The 10,215-nt window shown below is 38.9% G+C and overlaps 1 pseudogene; it reads right to left on the bottom strand.

The window, feature by feature from the left end:
• Positions 1 to 1,681: 1,681 nt before the first annotated feature.
• Positions 1,682 to 9,664, bottom strand: LOC102836772 (annotated as a pseudogene).
• Between the last annotated feature and the right edge of the window lie 551 nt (positions 9,665 to 10,215).

Here is a 10,215-nt window from a genome sequence, read left to right as displayed (position 1 = left end):
AAGTTTGTGCGAGATGGGTACCAAAACAACTCAGAGAATAGCATAAACAGAAGCGTATGTACATTTGCAAGCAAAATGTGGACCAATGCTTGAAGGAAGGTAAACATTTCTTAAAATATCATTACTGGTGACAAGACATGGATTCATTACTATAAACCTATGAGTAAACAGTGAATTATGGAATGGAAACATCCTCAATCACTGAGTAAGAAAAAGTTCAAAAGTCAACATCAGCTGGAAAATTGATACATGCAGTTTTTTGGGATTCTCAAGGATCAGTATTGGAACATTGTTAGGAACAATGCTCAACAATAGACAGTGCTTATTACAATGAGATGTTCAATGAAGATCTGAAGCCTAAACTTCAGATTAAATGCAGAAGACTGCTGTCCAAGAGCGTTGTGATCTTGTATGACAATGCATGTCCACCATGCACCTCTGCCAACACTGTTGACACTCAGCAAAAAATTGCTTTTGAGATGTTAAATCATCCTCCCTATAGTCCTGATCTTGCTCCATTGGACTTTCACTTGTTTGGTCCCCTGAAAGCAGCCCTCTGAGGGCAAAGATTCACCTCTGATAAAGATAGCCGTGCATTTGTGGCCCTCAGCTCAGTTTAAAATATTTTTCAATAAGGGAATATGGAAGTTTGTTGACAGAGGGACAAAGTGTATTGAAAAACATGGAAATTATGCCCAAAATGACATATTTGTCTTAAATTTTTTTTTATTATTTATCATTTTATTTTTAAATGTTTTGTTTTTGTAGAATACATTTTCACATTGCTGTTATGTGCCGTGGAGTTGGTTCCTACTCATAGCAACCCTGCATAAGTTTTCTGAGGCTGTAAATCTTTATGGAAGCAGAAAGTCTCATCTTCCTCCTGTGGAAGAGCTGGTAGTTTTGAACTGCTGACCGTGAGATTAACAGCAGACTAGCAGCCTGATTCGTAACCAGTATGCTACTAGAGCTCCTTAGAGATGCCTAAAGTAAGAAAATAGCAGTTTGTTACTTTTCAGTTTTATATTTGTAGGCTATTTATTTAAGGACATTTGAAGGATATGTCTCAGTTTGCAATCTGTATTTTAATATATCTACAAGGAATGGAACTTCTCTATATTCAAACATTCTCTAAGCTTTACCTCCTGCAATTCAGAAATTAGTGAGACATTTCCTCATTTTAAAGTTTCACTAGGACATGTAACCATCAACAGAAGAGCATAAAAAACAGAGGAGGATGTTTCCAAAAACTTAAGACAGTTAAAATTTTCTGCAAAATCTTTACTTATGAATTAACAGACATTCCCACTGTCCATCATTCCTAGAACAAATATCGAAGAGGTATGATCGTAATATGCTGATAGTAACAAATTGAATTCCCATTAAGAGATTGATAAATTAAAAGGGACACGCTCATATACAATATTTTGTCACACTGTGAGTCTTCTCAAAAGCTAGGAGACAATCCCATTATCTCACCTGAATATGGAAGGCAGTCTCACTATTCTGTGATTATTAATTCCTCTCAAACCTTTTCCTCCAAGATTAAATATGAAAAGAATCAAGTAATTATAAGAGGGCTGTCTCACCAATGGACATTTGTTAGTTCCTCCTTATTGATAGTTGAACAGAGCAGAGGCAAAGAGGTGTGCAATCATTTTTTAAGGGACTAAGTCAAAAGTCAGAGCTTCCACAGCATGGCAACAGCTTTGTAGTTGTTGATAGTTGAAACAGCACAGACCAGCAAAGGTTACAGCTGAGAATGCCAGGAGGCCAGCCTTGGCAGCTTTCTATGCTGCATCCTCATGGATATAGTCAGTAACAACCTGTCCTAGGCCCCAGGGACCATGGAGAGGGAGAACTGCAGCTAGAGAGCAGTCCATCACAGAACAAGGATTCAAATAAGCAGCTGGGAGCAGGCCCAGGAGCAAAACACTGACAACCCTCTCACCAGTCCAGTGGAGAGATGTAGCCTTGGAACCAGCATAGTGGCTGGGGGACAGGTGAATGTGCTGCACTCCTGGAGTAGACTGATCCTGGAGAAGTGCTGAGGCAAGAACAGGTCTGATCACTGGAGTTCAGAGGAACAGAACTCAGGCTCCTTGAGCACCACAGACAACACTCAGCCTCCATGTCTGTCCTCCATATTTGTCTTTTTTAAGTTGATTCAAATGAATTCTATAGCTAGAGTGTGGATAATTTCTGACTCAACATTGTACATAACACATTGCTATTCCCAGCATTGTCTTTGGATAGCTCTAGTAAATAATCAAGTTGATATGAAAGCTTCTTTTTTGTTCAAAGGTCAGTGGAGCCCAACTACAAACCTATCTTAGGTGACCACTGGATAGGCTTAGGAAATCAGTGTTTCCGAGTCAACCTAAGTTCCTCTTGACAGTTATGTTCTTTCTCATTTATTCAAGTATCTGTGTATATGGAACCTCATCTTCTGCATGGGAAGCAATCTATTGTACACATGCAGACTTTTCAGCACCTCGTACTCTCCCTTCTCAATGTTTATTGGGGCGAATTGCTACCTTTATTCCTTTTTTTGTTGTTGTTCTAAAACAATACCACTAAATTTTCTTTCTTATCTTTCTTTCTAACAGGTCTTTTTTCTTTGGAATCTTTTCTAGTTTAAAAAAAAAAATCTAATTTTCCTTTTGTGGATTGAAGAAAACATGTTATCAAGAAAAACTTCTGTTGGTAGGACATGTTGCCACACTCTCTCTTGACCTTCTGGCTGTTGCTGCCTCTAATCTGACTCAAGAAGCCTCTTTATTTATTTCTAACTAAGTTAATGTTGGACCACAAGGATGGCCTTTTGATCTTGCTAAAGAGGAATGGGGAAACTGAGTCAGGGAGCACTCGACCTAAACTGAGTCCAGCTGCCTTCATTCTTAGAAATTATTTGAATTTTCTAAAGTCCTAACAAAATGACTTATCTAAGGATTACAATGTGACAGGATTTTTCATTTCGGTGATGGCCCATTTTATAAAATCAAGTTGATATTATTTGGTAAGTTTAAAGTTAGAGTCCTAACATGAGTCAACGTTTGATCTCAATCTGGAAGGTATTGAGTGCTAGCTACGTGCCACTAAGTGCTAGAGAATAAGAAATAGAAGACACTGTTCTCAGGCGGCTTAAATGTTTCCTTTTATGTTGTGTTTCAGGTGAATACATGTGTATGTATTTGTGAATGTATTTAACGGGGTTCTGTTAGGTACAGGCAATCAGGTGATCCGTGAGACACAGTGTTTTCTCCTGAATCACTGCAAACAATCCATAGCCACCAAGTATTCTGGTCTGGCGGGGAGAGAACTAATGAAAACTTTCACTAGAGGACAGTGTGATGCCAGAAAGGTGAACATCACTGGCTACTATGGAGATGGCCCCATGGTGGTGATTTCTGAAGGATGCTCTTCTTAAGGGACTGGTCGCTAGAGAAGGATATCATGTTTGGTAAAGTGGAGGGTCAGAGAAAAAGAGGAAGATCCACAGCAAGATGAATTGGCCAAGTGGCAGCATCGATGGACTCAAGCGTGGCAACAGTAGTGAGGTTGGCCCAGGATCAGGCAGTGTTTCATTCTGCTGTGCATAAGGTTCCTATGGGTTGGTACTGACTCAATGGCACCTAACAACAACAACTTCCTGAAGAGTTCTATACTGAGAGTAGAATATTAACGCATGGCTTGGCAGATGTCTTGGTTTCTGTAAGAGTCATTTCTGTCATTCAGCAGATCCTTTTCATCCAATTAGTCTTCTTCTCACTGTCTGATTTATCCTTGCATCCAATGAAGCCATATAAAGTGTCACCTGGCGGTTCTTTCTGCCTGGCTAGCACACTTGTCTCAGGTGTCTGAAAGATTGAGTTGTGCAAAGGGTTGTTAGGCAATTTTATGATTATATCTACCCTTCTGCCTTTTGTCTTCCCCAGGTACATTTCTTCTCTGTTAAAAGTGAACACACAGAGTTTGGAACTGTAGTATCTAATTTTCAAGGAAACAACTTATGGAGGAGGGGCCCCGCACAGTGGCTAATGAGTATTTGTCTGGGGTACTACTTCAGAAAAGCCCATGTATCTCTGGGTTTATATAGGAAATTTCAATCAATTTGGATTTTATTCTGTTTTTAGCTCCAAGACAATGATCCCACTGGTCTGTTGTGTCTAATGACCAGAGTTTTATTTCTGCTGTTACTGCTTTTGGATATTGCTTGGATGTTTGATACTGTTAACTGAGCGTTTTTATTGTGTCTGACAAATGCTTGTATGGGTCTATCTGGGAAAGCACTTCCCTGTTTGAATCTTATTTTTCTCAGTGTACAGAGTTTATTGGTTTTGAACCTCATGTTTCTACTGTGACCTAAATTGTTTCTTCAAGCACCAAGGAACTGGGACAAGCACTCATTTTACTTAACATTTAGATACATGCTTTTAGACAGCATTGTTTTCTGTACCATTTTCAATCTGGAATATTGGAGATATTCAGGCGTGTTCAGATTCTCGTCCCAACACTCTCCATCTCTTGCTTTGTGGTTTTTCATATACTCTGATACGAACAAGACTAAAAAGTAGTTATACTGGGGTCTGACAAACAGCAATGGGGAAACCCCCCTCATAGTTAACAGGACACATGAAATGTGTGAAGTAGGGTTGAGGTGGGGCTGGGAAAGTCAGCCAAATGATTGTGTTACAATACTGACTCATTATTTTTATGATAGAAGCTGCCTTCCCTGAATTCCTGATAGCTAATCACATCAGATTAATTGCACCAGGAGTCCTGGTATGGCTCTGTGGGTTAATGCGCCAGACTGCAAAGCCATTTGAACTGCAAGGTCGGCGGTTCAAGTTCACCAGCTGCTCCTCGGAAACCCTATACAGGGTCGCTATGAGTTGGAATCAACTCAATGGCACTTAACAACAACAATAATCACATTTTACTGTGTATTTCAGTAAATCAAAACAGCAGATTGTAAATAGCTGAAGGCCTAACATGAATAAAGTGAAATTAGAACCATTACTATAAAGATAAATGCTACTGTATAAGTAGCACACTACCAAAAAATACAAACCTCTGCAAATACAACGAAAAAAGTTAGAAGAAAACAATCCAAAATATTGACAGAGAAGAGCTAATGGATCATTTCTGAACTACGTATTTCCATTTTCAAAGTTTACTTTTGTGTACACAGGTTGTGTTTAAAAAAATAATTTCTGTTTGTTGTTGTTAATTGCCGTCAAGTCAGTTTTGACTCATAGCAACCCTGTATGGGGAATATCTGTTTAGGCCTTTATTAATTCACTGAGTAGGGTTCTGTGCTAGGTACGGATAAGAAGATGATGAATATGACGTGATCTTTACCCAAGAGTCATTACAAATAAACATCCACTATAACAAATACACTAAGGAGGCCCTGGTAGTGTAGTAGGTTAAGAGTTGGGTTGCTAACTGCAAAATCAGCAGTTTGAATTTACCTGAAAGAAGAAACTTTCTGCTCTTGTAAAGATGTATAGCCTTGGAAACCCTATACAGGATCGCTATGAGTCAGAACCTACTCGAAGGCACATCACCACCACCATAACGAGCACTGTCATTAATGTGTGAAAAGTGCTTACAGGAATGCGCAAGGGATGATAGGAATTCAGCCTGTGCTATGCACTGATTTGTGCCTTCTAAAAAGCTATGTTAAAGCCCTAACCTCAGTACCCGGGAATGTGACCTTGTTTAGAAAAACCATCTTTCCAGATGCAGTTAATTATGTTAACATGACATCATGATGGAGTATGACTGATGTCCTTAAAGAAGAAGAGAAGAGACACAGAGACACAGAGAGAAGACAGAGGCAGAGACAGACATGGTACTGTTATAAACCAAGGAATGGCCAGGGGCTGCCAGAAGCTAGAAGAGATGAGGAAGGATTCCTCCCCTGGAGCCTACTGAGAGAACGTGACCCTGCTGATAACTTGATCTCAGAATTCTAGCTTCCAGAACAATGAAAGAATACAGGTATATTGTTTTAAGTCACCTAGTGTGGTGCTGTAGGATAATCACTGGACTGCTAACCAAAGGTTGGCCGTTCAAACCTACCAGCAACTCCTCGGAAATCCTTTACAAGGTCTTTGTGAGTTGGAATTGACTCCACAGCAACAACAAATCGGTGGTACTTTGTTATGGTCACGCTAGGAAATGTATAAGCTGGAAAAGCTGTATACAGAAGTTTTACATACATGGTCTATTCAGAGAATGATGAGATTGGGCGCTCTTTAGTTTTGCAATTTTCTTGATGTTAATTTATTCTCTTAAAGAATTTTAAGTGAGTTTCTGATGGACATTCTCTTTAAGTTTTCATAATTTACAAATGTATGCTGACTTTTGTATTTATTTATTTTTATAATTTTTTCTGAAACAAAATTGACATAAAAGAAATTGTTATTGCTAGGTACCGTTGAGTCAATACCAACTGACAATGATCCCATCCACAATAAAATGAAGCAGTGCTCAGTCCTGCACCAATCTCATAATCATTGGTACTCTTAAGTCCATTGCTGCTGCCAGTGTGCCAGTCTCATTGGGGGTCTTCCTCTTTTTCACTGACCTTCCACTTTACCTTCTCCAGGTACTGGTCCTTCCAGATAGTATGTGTGAAGCATGAAAAATGAAGTTTGGCCATCCTGGTTTCTAAGAAACATTCTGGTTGTACTTCTTCCAACACAGATTGGGTTGTTCTTCTGGAAGTCCATGGCAACTTAAATTTCTTTTCTAATACCAGAACTCAAACATATCAATTCTTCTACAGTCTTCTTTATTCATTTCAAGCTTTCACATGCATGTGAGGCCATTGAAAATACCATGGTTTGGGTCAGGCACACCATAGTCTTCAAAGCTGATATCTTTGTTCTTGAACATTTTAAGAGGTCTTGTGCAGCAGATTTGCTCAATGCAATACGTCATTTGATTTCTTGACTGCTGCTTCCATGAGTGTTGATGGTTGATCTGAGCAAAATGGAGTCTTTGACAACTTCAATCTTTCTCCATTTATCATGATATGAATTATTGGTCCAGTGGTGAGGATTTCTGGTTGTTTTTTTTTTTTTTTACATTAAGATGCAATCCATACCGAGGACAGTGGTCTTTGATCTCTGTATACTCCTTCCACCTTCTTTTAATGCTTTCTGCATTCAGTATTTTGCCCATTGTTGTTGTTGTTGTTGTTGTTAAGTGTTGTTGAGTCAGTTCTAACTCATAGCAACCCTGTATAGGGTTTCTGAGGAACAGCTAGTGAGCTTAAACTGCCTACCTTGCAGTTCAAACCAACCTTGCAGTACAGCACATTAACCCGCAGCACCACACCAGGACTCCTTTTTATTGCTCATAATATCCTCCAATTTTTCAAGTCGAAGCTTGAGTTTTTCTTCAGCATTTTCAGCTTGAGAAATGCTTAGCATGTTCTTCCATTTTGGTTTTCTAATGCTAGGGTTTTGCACACTTCATTATAATATTTGTCTCTGTCTTCTCAAGCTGCCCTTTGAAATTTTCTATTTGCCTCATTTCTTCCATTTGCTTTAGCATCTCTGTGCTGGAAAATATGTTTCAGAGTCTCTTCTGATATCCATTTTTGGTCTTTTTCTTCTTTCTTGTATTCTAAATATTCTTTTTCTTTCTTCCTGTATGATGTTCTTGATGTCATTCCATAATTTTTGTGATCTTCAGCCATTAGTGTCTAATTCATCAAATCTGTTCTTGAGATGGTCTCTAAATTCAGGTGGGATATGTGCAAGGTCATATTTTGTGTCTCATGGACTTGTTTTAATTTTCCTCATCTTCAAACTGAACTTGCATCTGAGCACTTGATGGTCACTTCCACAGTCTGTCCCTGGTCTTGTTTTATCTGATGATGTGGCACTTTCCCACCCACAGATATAGACTATTGGGTTTCTGTGTATTATATCTGGTGAGGTCCACGTGTATAGTTGTTTTTTATTTTGTTTTAAAAAGGTATTTGCAATAAAATGCCTTTTATGTTGTTTAAAAATGTACTTGCAATTAGTCTTCACAATGTGATAACACAGTCTTTAGAATGACTAAAATAAAAAAGACTGACAAAACCAAATGTTCATGAGAATGTGGCGCCCAAAAAAATCTTATATGAGGTTGGTGAGAATAGAAAGTGTTACCATTGCTTCGACAATTTGGCAGTTTCTTATAAAGTTAAAGAAACATCATATATGACTCAGCAATTCTACTTCTGTATGTTTACTTAAGAGAATTGGAAACATATACACACACAAAGACTTGCAGGCAAATGTTCGTAGCAGATTTGTTTATCTTAGCCTTAAAGAGCATAGTATGCACATGCCCATCAACAGATGAATGGATAAACAAATCGCATTATATCCACACAATGAATATACTCAGCAGTAAAAGAACGAACCATTTATACATGCAAATATTTAGATGAAACGGAAAGCACTACCTTAGTGATAGAAGTCATACTGACTAATCTGTGCTGACAGAAAGCATAAACAGAATAAACCCCAGATTGACTGAAATTTCCTGTATGGTTGCCAGGGGTTGAGAGTATTGTTGTTAAGTGCCGTCAAGTTGGTTCCAACCTATAGTCATCCTGTATAATGTTTCTAAGGAGCAACTGGTGGGTTTGAACTGCTGACTTGCAGCTCAAATTGACTTTGCAGTGCCACACCAGGACTATTGTTGCTGTTGTTAGGTGCCATCGAGTTGGTACTGACACATAGTAACCTATGCACAGCAGAACGAAACATTGCCCGATCCTGGGCCAACCTCACTACTGTTGCCACGCTTGAGACCATCGATGCTGCCACTTGACCAATCCATCTCGCTGGTAGTCTTCCTCTTTTTCTCTGACCTTCCACCTTACCAAACATGATATCCTTCTTCAGCGACTGGTCTCTCCTGACAATATGTCCAAACTATGAGAGATGAAGTTTGGCCATCTTAGCCTCCAAGGAACACTCTGGCTGCACTTCTTCCAAAACGGATCTATTGGTTCTTTTGGCAGCCCATGGCATTTTCAATATTCTCCTCCAACACCGTAACTCAAAAGCATCAATTCTTCTATGGTCTTCCTTATTCACTGTCCAGCTTTCACATGCATATGAGATTACTGAAAATACTATGGCTTGGGTCAGGCACACCTTAGTCCTCAAGCTAACTAACATCTTTGCTCTTCAACACTTTAAAAAAGGTCTTGTGCAGCAGATTTGCCTAATGCAATACGTTGTTTGATTTCTTGACTGCTACTTCCATGAGTGTTGATGGTTGATCCAAGAAGAATGAAGTCCTTGACAGCTTCAATCTTTTCTCCATTGATAAGAATGTTGTGTATTGGTCCAGTGGTACCAGGACTATAGATTCTATTTTATTCTTCTGAGTACTTTGTTGTCTTATAAAGCAAGGAACCTACTTGAACTTAATCTGAAAACTTGGTTTCCCTGTGGTACATAGTTTTTGATATTCCTGCTCAAGTTTTTGGACTTTTGGCTGCAGAGGTTTTAGATAAACCCATGGTAAATTTAAAGAACTTATTGGGTGTATTTTTTTTACCCCCTTTAAAGGCTAGATTCCTCCTGGCCTGCATCTGCTTTTTTGATACCACTGTCAGATTTGTCACCCACACAGGCATAGTCAATCAGTAATTTGGGTGGAATTTATGGTCAGATTTTTAGGTCTTCACCCTTTTGCTATTATCTTGCTTAAGGAGTTCCCTATACTCGGTTCTCTGTTACCTTGATCCTGTAAGGTTTTCCTTTGCCTTAGTGGGGGCAGTTAAAAAATATTCTCAGGCAAGATAATGCCAAACTCCTAATTCTTACACTTCTGCCATTTGCAGATTTACAAAGTGAGTTCTCCTCTGACTTCTGTCTGCTTATTCTATTCTTATAAAGTGTTGGTTGTTGTGTTTTGTTTTTAATATTTTGTACAGATGTTAAAATTATTATCTGTGTTCATATGGAGTCCTGGTGTGGCACTGTGGGCTAAAGCACTGGACCTCAAGGTCTGTTTCAATTACTAGATCAGTGGTTCAAACTCACCAGCCACTCCTTGGAAATCCTTCACAAGTCTGCTATGAGTCAAAACCGACTCAATGGCACTTTACAACAACCACAAATGTTCATCTAGCCACTTCACTCTACCACATTACTAGAAGTTCTTGTGTTTATATTTTTAGTTTTT

The sequence above is a fragment of the Chrysochloris asiatica genome, unplaced genomic scaffold (genome assembly GCF_000296735.1).
Source record: "Chrysochloris asiatica unplaced genomic scaffold, ChrAsi1.0 scaffold00015, whole genome shotgun sequence".
NCBI classification, from domain to species: domain Eukaryota; kingdom Metazoa; phylum Chordata; class Mammalia; order Afrosoricida; family Chrysochloridae; genus Chrysochloris; species Chrysochloris asiatica.
The sequence above is the reverse complement of the archived record's forward strand: the minus strand, read 5'-3'. Positions and strand labels throughout refer to the sequence as shown.